This window comes from Ursus americanus, chromosome 14 (assembly GCF_024610735.1).
Source record: "Ursus americanus isolate L20-20 chromosome 14, mUrsAme1.1.p, whole genome shotgun sequence".
Classification (NCBI taxonomy): Eukaryota; Metazoa; Chordata; class Mammalia; order Carnivora; family Ursidae; genus Ursus; species Ursus americanus.
This window is the reverse complement of record NC_142140.1, coordinates 5,845,800-5,861,938: the sequence shown is the minus strand read 5'-3', so window position 1 is coordinate 5,861,938 and position 16,139 is coordinate 5,845,800. Positions and strand designations below refer to the sequence as shown.

The 16,139-nt window shown below is 38.4% G+C and overlaps 1 protein-coding gene across 5 annotated transcripts in view; it reads right to left on the bottom strand.

Annotated features, from left to right (window-relative positions):
* RAF1 (Raf-1 proto-oncogene, serine/threonine kinase) overlaps nucleotides 1-16,139 on the bottom strand; it is a 74,920-nt gene that overhangs the window by 29,557 nt on the left and 29,224 nt on the right. Inside the window, exon 2 of one of the 5 annotated variants that reach the window (XM_087866763.1) lies at nucleotides 14,026-14,058. The exons of the other annotated variants lie outside the window; for them this stretch is intronic. The gene's annotated coding sequence lies outside the window, so the exon portion shown is untranslated. The remainder of the gene's footprint in view (nucleotides 1-14,025; nucleotides 14,059-16,139) is intronic. 5 annotated transcript variants of the gene reach the window in all.

Here is a 16,139-nt window from a genome sequence, read left to right as displayed (position 1 = left end):
ACTCCTAATTCTATCCCTTCATTACCATAAGGTCACTTTTTAGAGACACCCACAGCTCCTCTTTTCCCTAGATCTTTTTTCCCAACTAAAAAAGGAAGAGATGAAGAAGTTTAGAACTAGATGAGAGAAAAACATGAGGAAAGAGGGTTCACCTGAGCATCTCACTAGCCTGAAATGATGTGGCTCCCTTGATCTAGAAATACAGAGCAACTAGAGCAATCTTAAAGATGAAACTCTCCCCGATTTTAGACTCAGAATATAAGCCAAACTCCTTCCTGAACAAACATGTCAAGCTGAAAGTCTCAGGACTTTTGAACTTCTTGTTCCCTCCACCTGGAAGGCTGACACCTTCAAAAAAAACAAGCTGGCCCTTTCACATCATTAAGGCCTTCATCTTACAGCTCACTTTATAGAGATGCTTTCCCTAGCCACCCCAGCCAAGAGACCTTCCTCCCTACTGCTATTAAATAACCCTGCCTTATTTTCTTCATGGCACTTACTTCCCAGTTAAATTGTTCAGATTTAGTTAGTACAGAGTTAGGTTAGTACCCTCCACCCTCCTACTCCACAAAGGCAGGACCCTGCCAAATCCTGTTCACTACTGATTCTTAGTCCTTAATACAGTACTTAGAACCTGAAGGCACTCAAAACATTAAACGAATTAAGTTAGAAACCAGAATAATGTTGCAAAACATATGTAACTTTTTAAAGATTTAGAGAGACAGCGTGAGTGGGCAGAGGGAGAGGGAGAGAATCCTCAAGTAGACTCCCCACAGAGCGCGGAGCCAGACACAGGGCTCAATTTCCAGGACCGGAAGATCATGACCTGAGCTGATACCAAGAGCCAGGTGCTCACCGACTCACCCACCCACGTGCCCCACACCATCCTGCCTTTTTAAAAGATTGGATTAATTGATTTATACAGCATAATTTTTTTAAACAGACCTGTCAGAACTAGTAAACGTTAGTTAAATCTCCATTCAGAATACCTTTAAAAAATATCTACCATTCAGCAAATGACACACTGCAGTAAACAGCATACTGTATTTAATTGGGGGGAGGGGTGGAGAGACTGTACCATAAATTATTAGCTAAAGAACCCACTTACAAAACTTAAATGTGGCCTAACTCCAAGAACATACATCTTTCATGATGAATTCTAAGTCTCAAAGGCACTTAGTATAGAACTACTACAATAACTGTTTGTTAAAAGTGACAAAATAAAAGCAAACCCACTTAAATTCTCAAGTTTTAGACTATCATTTGTTATTTTTATTTTTCTTTGTGGGTTTGTTAAGACCACTTACTAGGCTAAGAAGCACGTTAAGTCAGTGTTTCCCAACCTTTTTCACGTCACTCATACAAAATGACGAATCGTGTTTGTAAGGCATGCTGAGGTCAGCAGACAGGTTAGGAAGACCAAGGGCCCTACCAGCTGCCCCAGGGAGGATGGATACACCACTAACCTGTTCATGACAGGAAGTTCTATTCTAAGGTATTCCTTAATTACTAAAGGGCACACATCTGAAAACAAGAAAAAGTCAGCTTCTAAAAGCCATTCAGCATCAACACACTTATCTTAACTGGAGACATTCAGAAACCCCATTGATACTACTCTCAAATAAATATAAATGTAACATAAATGTAAACCTAGCTTCTAATATTTTGATCTCTCCTTCTGATCTGTTGACCAAATCTCAGCTAAAAACACATATATACTCAAAAAACATACCTACAGACATACTAAAAGTAGACAGCCCAAAGTAGAAATGAAATTCTAAATGTAAAGTCCTTCTCGGTTCCAAAGAAAAGTTTCGAAATAAATGCATTCTCTCATGAATGGAGAAATTCACTATGTTGGAAGAAAGCAATCATTTTTTAAAAAGTGTATCTCTCTTTTTCTATAAAGGATTACTATTCCTAGCATACAAAGAACTCCTGAAAATTAACAAAAACATGAACAATGCCACAGAAAAAACCAGGGAATTAAATTCACAGAATAGAAGCACATGTGTAAATGTGTGTGTGTGTGTGTGTGTATATACACACATACATATAGTAGAGAAATGCGAATTCTGAAAAGCAAAATACTATTTTTAACATCAGATTTATAAAATTTAAGGCTGAAAATGAAAATATCCATCACAGGCATTTAAATATTTGAATTTCTATACCATTTGACAATCTACCCTACAGGGGTAATACAACAGCCAGCGCTACAGGACTACCCAGCACTACTAAGGAATACTTACTGCAGCATTATTTGTAACATCAATAAACTACTTCAGAGCCAAAGCCATAAAACCAAACTAGAAACAATTTAAAGCAAGACTAGTTTACAAAAATAAGACCTCCCAGGGAAGGATGCTACCCCAACACACTGGCTAAAGGTCTAATTTAAAGAGTATTTATCCAGGAAAGCTTGGGAAGACAGTGGAGTAGGAGGATACTGAGCTCACCTGCTCCTACAGACGCATCAAGGCTGCAACTACATTCAGTGCAACTGACTCCATAAACAACCCAAAGCCTAGCAAAATAGTATTTTCATAGTTAAAGATGTTTTTTAAAGGACTATACTGAGAAGGTTAAGAGGGGCTGAGACAGCTGAGAACCTTTGAAACCCCCAGTGTGGTAACTCACAAGCAGGAGGGATATCACACACATGTAGGACTTCCCAGGGAAGCAAACTAATCTAGCCGTACATAAGGCAACCCCTGCCCCAGATCCTCACCCGGAAGACAAGCCCCCACAACACCTAGCTTTGAAAATCAGCAGGGCTTAACTCCAGGGAGCCAGAGGGCTACAGAAAACTAAGACTGTTCTTAAATGGCCAGCGCACTGTATCAGTCACTCCAAGACCCAGCACAAAGGCAGCAGTTTGAAAAGCACCTGAATTATATATGAAGGAGATTTATTAACTACTTTTAGGGTGTGTGCTAATGGGGCAAAATCTGTAGGAACTTTCTCCAGGAAACGAAGAGTTGATGGGCATCGGGTTTTTTTGCCCTCCTTCAGCCTAACTGGTGGGAACCAATTCTGACACTCCCCTTCTACCTTGCTACACCACTCACCTGCCCACCACTGTAGCAGGTGACCCTCCAAAGCTGCTCCCACCCCACCACACCCAGTGGACACCCTCAGTAGAGACCAGCAATCCCCTAAAACAATTACTGCCCCACCACACCCAGTAGGCAGCCCCAGACAGGACTGGTGCCCCTCCCACCAGCATGCCCACAACAGCCAGCTGTGCCAGGGCCAGTCCTGCCAAGCAGGGCACCCACAGTAGTTACACCCAGTCACTGCAGCCAGCTGAGCTGGGGGCTAGCACCAACCATTAAGATGCCTAGAGCAGTCAAGGAGGGCCACACAGGAGACACCCCTGAAACACCTGGTTCTGCTCAGCTACTAGGATCCACACATCACCTTCTACTTAAAGCCACTACTTTGAAGACTAGGAGATACAGGTGACCTATCTAATACACAGAAACAGAGTCAGACAAAATGAGGAGATGGAAGAATATGTTCCAAATGAAAAAATAAAACAGAACCTCAGAAAAAAAGAACTAAATGAAACAGAAATAAGCAAAGTAATGGTTATAAAGATACTCACCAGACTTGAGAGAAGAGTGGATGAACTCAGTGAGAACTTCCACAAAGAGAAAATATAAAAGGAACCAATCAGAGCTGGAGAATACAATAACTGAAATGAAAAATACACTAGAGGAAATCAACAGCGGATTAGAGGATGCAAAAGTACAGATCCCTAATCTGGGAGACAGTGTAGTGGGATCACCAAACTGAATAGCAAAAAGGGAAAAATTTTTTTTTAAATGAAGATAGCTTAAGGGAACTCTGAAACGGGGTGCCTGGGTGGCTCAGTTGGCTAGTCATCTGCCTTCAGCCCAGGTCATGATCCCAGGGTCCTGGGACTGAGCCCCATGTCAGTGTCCTTGCTCGGCACGGAGCCTGCTTCTCCCCTGCCTGCCACTTTCCCTGCTTGTGCTTGCTCTCTCCCTCTCTCTGTCAAATAAATAAAATCTTAAAAAAATAAAGTGCATCTCTTGCAAACAGGGGGAAAAAAAAAAAAGAGCAAGAACTCTGAAACAATGTCAACTGTAATAATAATAGCATTATAGGGGTCCCAGGGGAGAAAAGAGAGAAGGGGACAGAAAATTTATTAGAAGAAATAACAGCTAAAAACTTCCCTATCCTAGGAGTGCCTGGGTGGCTCGGTTAAGCATCTGACTCTTGATCTTGGCTCAGGTCTCAATCTCAGGGTTGTGAGTTCAAGCCCTACTCTGGGTTCCATGCTGGGTGTGGAGCCTACATTAAAAACAACAATGACAACAAAAACTTCCCTATCCTGGGAAAGGAAATAAACATCCAGGTACAGGAAGCAAAAAGAGCCCCAAACTAGATAAACTCAAAGAGTCCACACAAAGATACATTATTATTAAAATGTCAAAGATTAATGATAAACAGAGAATCTTAAAAGCAGCAAGAGAAAAGCAACTAGTTACATACAAGAGGAAAGCTCATACCCCATAAGGTTATGAGCTGAGTGTTCAGCAGAAACTCTGCAGTCCAGAGAGAGTGGCATGATATAGTCACAGCACTGAAAGAAAAAAAACCTACAAACATACTCAACCCAGCAAAGTTATCATTCACAACTGAAGAGCTTCCTAGACAAACAAAAGTTAAGAGTACACCATCACTAAACCAGCATTACAAGAAATGTTAAAGGGACTTCTTTAAGTGGAAAAGAATAGGCTGGTAAGAAAATAATGAAAGAAAAAAAGTTTCATTGCTAAAAGCAAACATACAGGGGCGTCTGGGTGGCTCAGTCAGTGAAGTGTCTGCCTTTGGCTCAGGTCATGATCCCAGAGTCCTGGGATCGAGCCCCGCATCAGGCTCCCTGCTCAGTGGGGAACCTGCTTCTCCCTCTCCTGCTCCCCCTGCTTGTGCTCCCTCTCTCTGTCGGGGGCGGGGGGAGAAAGAAAGAAAGAAAAGCAAACATATAGTAAAAACAGATCACTTATAAAGCTACTATGAAGGTTAAAACACAAAAACAATAAAATCAATTATGTCTACAATAATTAGTTAAGGGATACACAAAATAAAAAATGTAAAATGTGATATCATATACATAAAACATGGAGGGAGGGGGCACCTGGGTGGCACAGTTGGTTAAGCATCCAACTCTTGGTTTCAGCTCTGTCCTGATCCCAGGATTGTGAGATTGAGCCCCATGTTGGGCTCTGTGGTTAGCATGGAGTCTGCTTGAGATTCTCTCCCCCTTTCCATTTGCTCTTCCTGCTTGTCCTCGTTCTCTCTCACACACAAATAAATTAATTAAAAAAAAAAAAAAAAAACATGGAGGGAGTAAAAATGTAGTGTTTTTAGAATGTATGAACTTAAGTGATTATCAACTTAAAATAGACTACTATGTACATAGGACATTATAAATGAACCTTATGGTAACCACAAGCCAAAAACCTGTAATAGATAAAAAAAAAAAAAAAAAATTAAGAGAAAGGAATTCAAGCATAACACTAAAAAAGTCACCAAATCACAAGGAAAGAAAGTAAGAGAAGGAAAAAGGAACAGAGAACTACAAAACAACAAGAAAACAATTAACAAAATGGCAATAAGTATATACCTATACCACAATAATTACTTTAAATGTAAATGACCTAAACACTCCTATCAAAAGACAGGGTGAATGAATGAATGGATTAAAAAAACAAAACCCAGCTATATGATGCCTATTAAAGACTCACTTCAGACCTAAAGACACATACAGACTGAACTGAACAGATAAAAAAGGGTACTTTGTGCAAATGGAAATGAAAAACAAAAACAAAAACAAATGGGGCAGCAACACTTGTATCAGACAAAATAGACTTGAAAACAAAAGACTGTAACAAGGGCATTACGTAATGATAAAGGGATCAATCCAACAAGAAGATATAACAATTATAAATATCTATGCACCCAACATAAGCACCTAAATATATAAAGCAAATATTAACAAGCATAAAGAAAGAAGTTGACAGGGACGCCTGGCTAACTCAGTCAGTAGAGCATGTGACTCGATCTCAGGGTCATGAGTTCAAGTCCCATGTTGGACATAGGTTTACGGAAGGGAGGGACAGAAGGAAATTAATTGACAGTAATACAGTAATAGTAGGGTACTAACACCCCATTAACATCAATGACAGATCATACAGATCGAAAACCAGTAAGGAAACAGTGACTCTAAATGACACACATTACCAGATGGACTTAACATATATATATACACAAAAAATCCCATGCAAAAACAGCAGAGTGTGCATTCTTTTCAAGTGCACATGGAACATTCTCCAGGATAGATCACATGTTAGACCACACGGCAAGTATCAACAAATTTAAGAAGACTGAAATCCTATCAAGCATTTTTTCTGACCACAAAGGTATGAAACTAGAAATCGATTACAGGAAAAAACACAAACATGTGGAGGCTACACAACAGGCTACTAAACAACTAATGAGTCAACAAAGAAATCAAAGAGGAAATAAAAAAATAAGACAAATGAAAGCGGAAACCCAATGTTCCAAAATCTATGGGACATACGGGCACCTGGCCAGCTCAGTTTGTGGAGCTTGCGACGCTTGATCTCAAAATCTATGGGACACAGCAAAAGCAGTTCTAAGGATGTTTACAGCAATACAGGCTTACCTCAAGAAACAGAAAAAAATCACAAACAATCCAACCTTACACCTAAAGAAACTAGAAAAAGAAGAACAAAGTCCAAAGTTAGTAGAAGGAAGGAAATAATAAAGAACAGAAATAAACTGAGACCAAAAAAATAGAAAAGATGTATAAAAGACTATGAAAAATTATACACCAACAAATTTGACAACCTAGAAGAAATAGGACAAATTCCTAGAAATATATAATCTTAGAAGACCAAATCAGGAAGAAACAGAAAATCTGGAAAGACCAATTTCTAGTAATGAAATTAGTAATTCAAAAAACTCCTAAAAAAAGCAAAAGTTCAGGACCCAATGCTTTCACAGGTGAATTCTACCATTTATTTTTTTAATTTTTTAAAAAGATTTATTTACTTATTTGAGAGAGAGAACGTGCACACGAGTGGGAGAGGGAGAGAGAATCTAAAGAAGACTCTGTGTTCAGCAAGGAGCCCGATGCAGGGCTCAATCTCACATCCCTGACATCACAACCTGAGCTGAAACCAAGAGTCAGATGCCCAACTGAGTGCACCACCCAGGTGTCCCAGATTCACCAAACATGTAAAGACGACTTAATACCTATCCTTCTCAAACTATTTCAAAAAAGTGAAGAGAAAGGAATGCTTCCAAATTCATTCCATGAGGCCAGCATACCCTGATACCAAACCAAAGTCACTACAAAAAAAAAAAAAATTACAGGCCAATATCCCCAATAAACATGGCTACAAAATACTCAATAAAATATTAGCAAACCAAATTCAACAATATATTAAAAGGATCATTCACCATGATCAAGTGGGATTTATTTCAGGGAGGCAAGGATGGTTCATTAGCTGCAACTATTTGATACAACACATTAATCAACAATAAAAATCATATGATCATTTCAATAGATGCAGAAAAGGCATTTAATAATTCAACATCTATTCATGATTAAAAATAAAAAACTCTCAATAAAGTGGGTACAGAGGAAATATACCTTAACATAATAAAGGGCATATATGACACTGACTGCTAACATAATACCCAATGGGTAGAAAGCTTAAAGTTTTTCTTCTAAGATCAGGAACAAGATAAGGATGTCCACTCTTATCACTTTTTATTCAACATAGCACTGCAAGTACTAGCCACAGCAATCAGACAAGAAATAAAAGGCATCCAGGGGCGCCTGGGTGGCACAGCGGTTAAGCGTCTGCCTTCGGCTCAGGGTGTGATCCCGGCGTTGTAGGATCGAGCCCCACATCAGGCTCTTCCGCTGTGAGCCTGCTTCTTCCTCTCCCACTCCCCCTGCTTGTGTTCCCTCTCTCACTGGCTGTCTCTATCTCTGTCAAATAAATAAATAAAATCTTTAAAAAAAAGAAAAAGAAATAAAAGGCATCCAAATTGCTAAGGAAGAAGTAAAATTGTCACTATTTGCAAATGACATGATACTATATATAGAAAACCCTAAAGACCACCAAAAAAAACTTAGAATGAATTCAGTAAAGCTTCAGGATACAAAATCAATATATAAAAATCTGTTGCAGTTCTACACACTAATAACAAGCTAGTAGAAAGAGAAATTAGGAAAATAGTCCCACTTACAATTGCATTAAAAAGAATAAAAAACCCAGCAGTGCACCTGGGTGGTTCAGTCGGTTGGCATCCGACTTTTGGGTTTTTGCTCAGGTCATGGTCTCAGGGTTGTGGGATCAAGCCCTGCATCGGGCTCCACACTCAGAGATTCCCTCCATGCTCAGAGATTCTCTCCCTCTCTTCCGCTTGTGTGCACGCTCTCACTCTCTCAAATGAATAAAACTTAAAAAAAAAAAAGATCTTAAGAATAAAATACCTAGGTGCAAATTTAATCAAGGGGGTGAAAGACCTGTACTCTGAAAACTATTAAGACACTGAAAAAGAAAATGAAGACAATTAATTAATGAAAAAATACACCATGCTCATAGATTGGAAGAATACTGTTAAAATGCCCAAAGCAATCTACAGATTCAGTGCAATTCCTAACAAAAATACCAACAGTATTTTTCACAGAGGTAGAATAAATAATCCTACAATTTATATGAAACCACAAAGATTCCAAATAGCCAAAGCAATCTTGAGAAAGAAAAGGCTGGAAGCGTCACAATCCTAGATTTCAAACTATACCACAAAGTTATAATAATCAAAACAGTATGGCACTGGCACAAAAAAACAGACACATACATAGTTCAATGGAACAGAATGCCCAGAAATAAACCCACACTTACACTGGCAATTAATCTACAACAAAGGAAACAAGAATATACAGTAGTGAAAAGACAGTTTCTTCAATAAGTAGTGCTGGGAAAACTGGACAGCTATATGCAGAAGAGTGAAATAACCTTCTTTTACCACACGCACACATACACACAAAAACTGAAATTGGATTAAAGACCTAAATATAAGCCCTGAAACTATAAAACTTCTAAAAGAAAACATAGGCAGAAAATTCTTGGACACTGGTCTTAGCAATATTTTTTGGATCTTCCTCCTCAGGCAAGGGCAACAAAAGCAAAAATAAACAACTGGGATCATACCAAATGAAAATGTTTTTGCATAGCCAAGGAAACTATCAAAATGAAAAGGCAACCTATTAAATAGGAGAAGATATTTGCAAACAATATATCTAAGGGATCAATATTCAACATATATAAAGAACTCACAGAACTCAACACCAAAAAAAACACCCAAACTATCTGATTAAAAAATGGGCAGAGGACCTGAAGACATTTCTAAAAAAAAACCAAAAAACAAAAGCAAAAACAAAAAACCACCATACAGCCAGCCAATGGACACATGAAAAAATGCTCAACATCACTAATTATCAGAGAAATGCAAATCACAACCATAATGAGATTATCGCCTCAAACCTGTCAGAATGGCTAGTGTATATTTAAGAAACCAGTGTTGGTGAGACTGTGAAGAGAACCCTTGTGCACTGTTGGTGGGAATGTAAACTGGTGCAGGCACTACGGAAACAGTATGGAAGTTCCTAAAAAAAGTAAAAATAGATGATGATCTACATGATCCAGTAATTCCACTTCTGGGTATTTACCCAAAGAAAACAAAAATGCTAATTTGAAAAGATATATGCACCCTTATGTTCACTGCAGCATTATTTACAACAGCCAAGATATGGGAGCAACCCAAGAGTTCACAACAGATGAAAGGATAAAGATGATGTGGTGCGTGCTACATCCATACACACACACACACACCCACCCATCCACCCACCACGAATATCAGCCATAAAAAAGAGAGATCTTGCCATTTGTGACAACATGGATGCATGGATGGACCTAGAGGGTAGTAGGTTAAATGAAATAAGTCAGAGAAAGACACATACTTTTTGATTTCACTTAAACGTGGAATCTAAAAAAAAACAAAACAAAAACAAACAGATTCTATATACAGAAAAGAAACTGGTAGTTTCCAGAGGGGAGGAGAGTGGTAGAATGGTCCAAATAGGTGAAGGGCATTAAGAGGTAAAAACTCGGTTATAAAATAAATAAGCCACAGGAAAGAAAAGTACCGCATTAGGGAATATAGTCAATAATATTGTAATAACTTTGGTGACAGGTACCATGGTAAACATTTTGTAATGTATATAAATGTCCATTCACTATGCTATACACCTGAAACTAATATATTCTATGTCGATTACACTTCAATTAAAAATTTTAAAATTTTAAAAATAAAGAATATTTGGGGTGCCTGGGTGGATCAGTTGCTAAGCATCTGTCTTCAGCTTAGGTCATGATCTCGGGGTCCTGGGATCGAGCCCTGCGTCAGGCTCCCTGCTCGGCAGGGAGCCTGCTTCTCCCTCTCCAACTCCCCCATGCTTGTGTTCCCTCTCTCGCTATCTCTGTTGAATAAATAAAAGCTTAAATAAATAAATTAATTAATTAAAGAATATTTAACCAGACTTCTTTGTCTAGGAAAAACACTATGAAAAGTTATGAAAAATCCTACTTTGTTTTGCCTCAGAAAGCTTTTTAAAAAGAAAACTTTTAAGTTTTAAATAGGGAGTATTTTATATACTTTTACATTTAAGGGAAAAAGAACTACTGGGTTTCACTTCTAAAATGGTAAATTATTTTCCATAATGTCAGAATGAAGCCAATGTCATGTTATCTGTCAGCAATAAACTTTTAAAATACTTTAAAGGACCATAAGGGCTCATAGGTGGCTTAGTCAGTTGAGCATATAACTCCTGATTTTGGTTCAGGTCAGGGTCTCAGGGTCGTGGGATCAAGCCCCACATTAGGCTCCTCACTCAGCAGGGAGTCTGCTGGAGATTCTCCCTCTCCCTCTAAAACAAATAGACTTAAAAAAAAAATAAAGGACTATACATGTTGTGTAGTGTCAAAAGTAAAACATCAAAAAAAAAAAGAAATTAAAATTGTTCATAACGTATTTCTTGGTATTTATGCAAATTTTTCAACTCTTACATAAAAGTATATTGTTTAAAAGAGGATTAAGTACACCGTTTGAAGATAACTTTGGTAACAAAGAGTTTATATGGAATCTAATTTTAAAAGTTCATTTCTGTCCAATGATTAAAAAAAAAAACAATTTTTTTTTTTTAGGTAACTCTCTTCACCTATGCACAAAGTAGTAGCTTTTTTATCACAAAAGTTCCCTGATCTTAAACACTTGTTTGGTGAAACAGCCTGAGTCCTTTTTGTGGTATAACTAAAATAGCACCAACATGGTTTCAAATAGGGACAGAATCAGTACCTTTTCTTTTTTTAAAGACTTTTTAAGTAATCTCTACACCCAACATGGGGCTCAAACCCACAACCCCGAGATCAAGAGTCACATGCTCTACTGACTGAGCCAGCCAGGCACCCCAAGAATCAGGACCTTAACAGCCAGATTCTCCAGAGAAGAGACTTCAAAAACTCAAGTCTCTTTCTTTCCTAGAGTGTAACTGAGTACTTTTTCAAACTATGTGGTATGTTCCATTAGTTGTCAGGAAATCATTTTGGTGAGTTATGATCAGCTTTCTTCAAAAATGAGACAGAACAGAATACATCACACATAGTACAGATAAGTACTATTTTGAGGAATCTTTGATTCAGGTACACACACATTATAAAAATGTACATTTTGGGGTTCCTGGCTGGCTCAGTCGGAGGAGCGGGCAACTCCTGATCTCAGGGTTGTGAATTTGAGCCCCACATGGGATGTAGTGATTACTTTAAGAAAATTTTTTAAAGTACTGTTTAATGTGGACCACTAACTTTGAAAGCCCAGAATCCCTAGACCACCTTACATCGATTTCTGCAAATGCATTAATCCATACAAAATACATCTTCGTACCCTTGATCACTTTTTTAAAGGATCCATCTAGTCCCAAAGTCTTTCTTAGCCCTCCTAATGAACTTGCACTGTGTGTAATTCTACCTTATATTACATTTAGAAATAGTCATCTCTCCTACTTCATGTAAGTCTTCCCGTTTTCATGTCTCATTGCTATGTGTACTCAAAAAACTCCATGTATTAAATTTTCATTCTTTTCTCAGTTTCATTTATTTTGTGACTTTATCATTCAAATTTACTGTGAAGATATCTACTTTAATGGATACACTGACAGCAATCTGAGACCATTCTCCCATGCTGATTGGGTTAACATGGTTGACTTTAAGCAATACACCATTTTCTTTAGAGAGGGGGAGAGGGGGAGAGAGAATCCCAAGAAGGCTCCATGCCCAGTGTGGAGTCCAATGTGGGGCTCAATTTCACAACCCTGAGATCATGATCTGAGTGGAAACCATGAGTCAGGCACTTAACCAACTGAGCCACTCAGGCACCCCAATAATAAGCCATTTTTAAGGCATGGAAGGTATAGACCCATGGTTCTTACGCTATGTAGTCTTATTTATTAAATTAATTATTGAATTTCATCTCTCTCTAAAAATAGCCCTTCCTCTACTTTCTCACTTATCACTTCTTATAATGATCTTTGTTGCCATGAGGCCTTCGGTTTCCTGCCTGCTGAGATAATAATACTAGCTAATAGCTATGGAGTTCTTTACATTTCAGTGTGTACAACACTATTAAGAACATACAATATTATGTATAATAGTATTTAGCTCTTTATATTTCAATATGTACATAATAAGTATCAGTTCTTTACATACCATATCATTTAATCCTCCCAACAACTCTGAGACTATTATCCTGATTCTGAAGGACCAAAAAGGTTAAGTGAAATTGTCTAAGGTTACACAGAGCACCAAGAGTACTCCCAAAATATCTAAGGTCAAAAGCACTCACAACTTTTACCAGGACTTTATCACACCATCATTCTTTATTCGTAAGGCAGATAAGATCAGTGCATTTGTGAGACAAGCTCTTCCTCAGATGTGGTGCCAGATTTCAACCTTGTGGCTGCCTACTCTAGTTTCCTGATAGCTGGCTTTTTCCTTCTACTCTGGTAACTTATTTTTTAATTATGCTTTTTTTAAAAAAATAGGACATAATAAAAATTAAATTTGGGGAGAGAGGATAAAAAAGTTATCCATAATCTTACTCATCCTAACACGTTCTTTGGATATTATTTTCTAACAGTAGAAACACAACACGAAGTTATCAGTTCAAAATCTACCTCCACCTTTTATTAGCTGTGTGGACATTTGCCAAAATGCCTAACTTCTCCCACACCATTTTCACTCAATCATTCATGCAATAAACATTACTGAACACCCACTATGTACCAGGTGCTGCTCTAAATGTTTAGGTTACCTCAGTGAATGACAAACAAAGATCCCTGGTGTCAGAAGTACATCTACCAGCAGAGAGACACACAGTAAAATAAATTATATAATATGATAGTGGGTTATAATCACTGCTGGGGGAATAGAGGCAAGCTGCAATTTATACTGGTCAGTGTAGGCCTCAATCAGGAGGTAACAGCTGAGCCAAGACTTGGAAGTCAGGGAGTTTGATTTGCAGGTAGCTGGGGAAATATTTAAGGCACAGGGAATAGCCAGAGAAAACCCTAAAGCAGGAGTGTCCTGTGTACAAAGAACAGCAAAGAGATCATAAAATTCAGTGCAGTCAAAGTACGGTTGAGGGGAGGGGGGACAATGCAGATAACATACTGCCTTATTGGTCACTGTAAGGATTTTACCTCTTAACTGAGTGAAATGGGAAGCCTTTGAAAGGTTCTGAGCAGAGAAACACACACTCTGTCTTAGGTGTTAACAAAAGGACTACTCCAGCTGCTATAATGCAAATTAACTACACAAGCAGTAGGTTCATACTTACGGAGTTCAAAAGATGCCTGAGCTGAAGAATTAACTGTAAAAGAAGATAATACTTACTTCACTGAGTTATAATGAAAATTGTCCAAGGTTTATAAAGATCTTAGCACTGTGCCTTACACAGTAAATGATACAGTTATAGCATCTGCCATATACAAGGACACCTACCATAGAAAATAAGAGAGGGCAGAAATTCAGCCCATGCTTCATTTGCTAAGCAATGTGCCTAGTACTCAACTCAGATAGCATCAGCCTAGAGGAAGGGATTCTCCTAATTTATATGAAGGAGGCAGCCCTGCTATCTGAGCTATGGACCTTTTGCTATTTAGCAATGGTGCCTCAGAGCTGGTCATGGCCTTAATCCTTGGCCATATATATGCACAATTGTATTTTTGACCCAAATCCTGTGCTACATTATTCTCTTTCCAATTTAATTTTAAATATTTGATAATCATTTCTGTAAGGATACTCCATTGTGTTGGATGTAATTCTTACTATTTTAAGTCACATTTTTTCAAATTTTAAAATCTCTGAAATTAGAACCCATTTTACAAACAACAGTGTGCCTTATTTGTGCTATCCGAGAACTTGAAATAAACACCTTCAGGTATATAAGGTATTTTGCCTAACACCCTAGGGATGGAATTACTGAGTAAAAAAGAATTATGTATGAGTGTTGCTACTGTCATATTTTTAGTATTTTAAAACTGGCCTTGAGTGACTTTGTTTTTAAGCTAAGTTTATTTTCTGAAGTAATTGGCCGCTATTTTTTTTTTTTTTGGTAGGGGGAGGTTTAACCCGGAAAAGGAGGGTTGTGATGCTATTTCAACTTCTTAGAAGCGATAAAAGCTTCTAAAAGTTTAGAAAGGGTAAAGATACAGACTGATAAAGGCAGTATCAGTAGGTGAAACATTTTAAGAATTTCATACTAGGTCAGCTTTCCATCAGCAGGTTAAGTGTTGAGTGAGATTATTTTGTGTTTTTTTAATACTCCTTCAAAGAAAATTAGAACTCAATGCCTAGTCCCCAAAGAGCTCTCTGAAACCCTTCTAACGAGACGGCCCAGGTCTTTATTCCTGGAAAGGTAAAATGGAAGGTCTCTAGAGTGGCAGATGCCAGGGACAGGTGAAGGCATGCATGCCATTCTGAAAACAATGCTAACTGAATGCAGAGACCAACAGCTTCTTCCATGGTTGGGCACTGGGGCCTAATGAAACTGACATGAGTTCCCCTACCTTACAATGAAGCTCAAAGACAACAAGCTTAATCCACTGCACGCAAAGATTCCCATCAGCCGTTTAATCCTATCCTTTTAAAAATAAAAATACAGACTGCTAAGAATTACCAGACATTTCAGCAAAGCCTCTAACATGGATGATAAAGACCATCCATGAAAAAACACACAACTAAATGACTTGGGCTATCAGATTAACTGGAGTTACCAGAAGAGAGCCCGTCAAATGCCTACCACATTAAATTCTACAATGGGAGACCACAAGATTCTATAAACTTCTAGAGAAAAAATTACAAAGGATCAGGAATAAGAATGGCTGGCTCAGGGGCGCCTGGGTGGCACAGCGGTTAAGCGTCTGCCTTCGGCTCAGGGCGTGATCCCGGCGTTGTGGGATCGAGCCCCACATCAGGCTCCTCTGCTATGAGCCTGCTTCTTCCTCTCCCACTCCCCCTGCTTGTGTTCCCTCTCTCGCTGGCTGTCTCTATGTCTGTCAAATAAATAAATAAAATCTTTAAAAAAATAAATAAATAAAATCTTTAATTTTTTAAAAAAGATTTTATTTATTTTTGCAAGAGAGAGAGAGACAGAGCACATGCGGACACATGCATGATGGGGAGAGGGGCAGAGGGAGAAGCAGACTCCCCACCAAGCAGAGAGCCTGATGCCACAGCCTGATGCCGGACTCAATCCCAGGACCCTGGGATCCTGACCTGAGCCAAAGGCAGACACTTAACTGACTGAGCCACCCAGGTGCCCTAAAATCTTTTTAAAAAGGAAAAAAAACATGGCTTCAAATTTCCCAACACTGGAAGACATAATGTAGCAAAGCTTTCTAATTTCTGAAGGAAAATTATCTCCAATTTAGAATTATCAGCCCAACTATC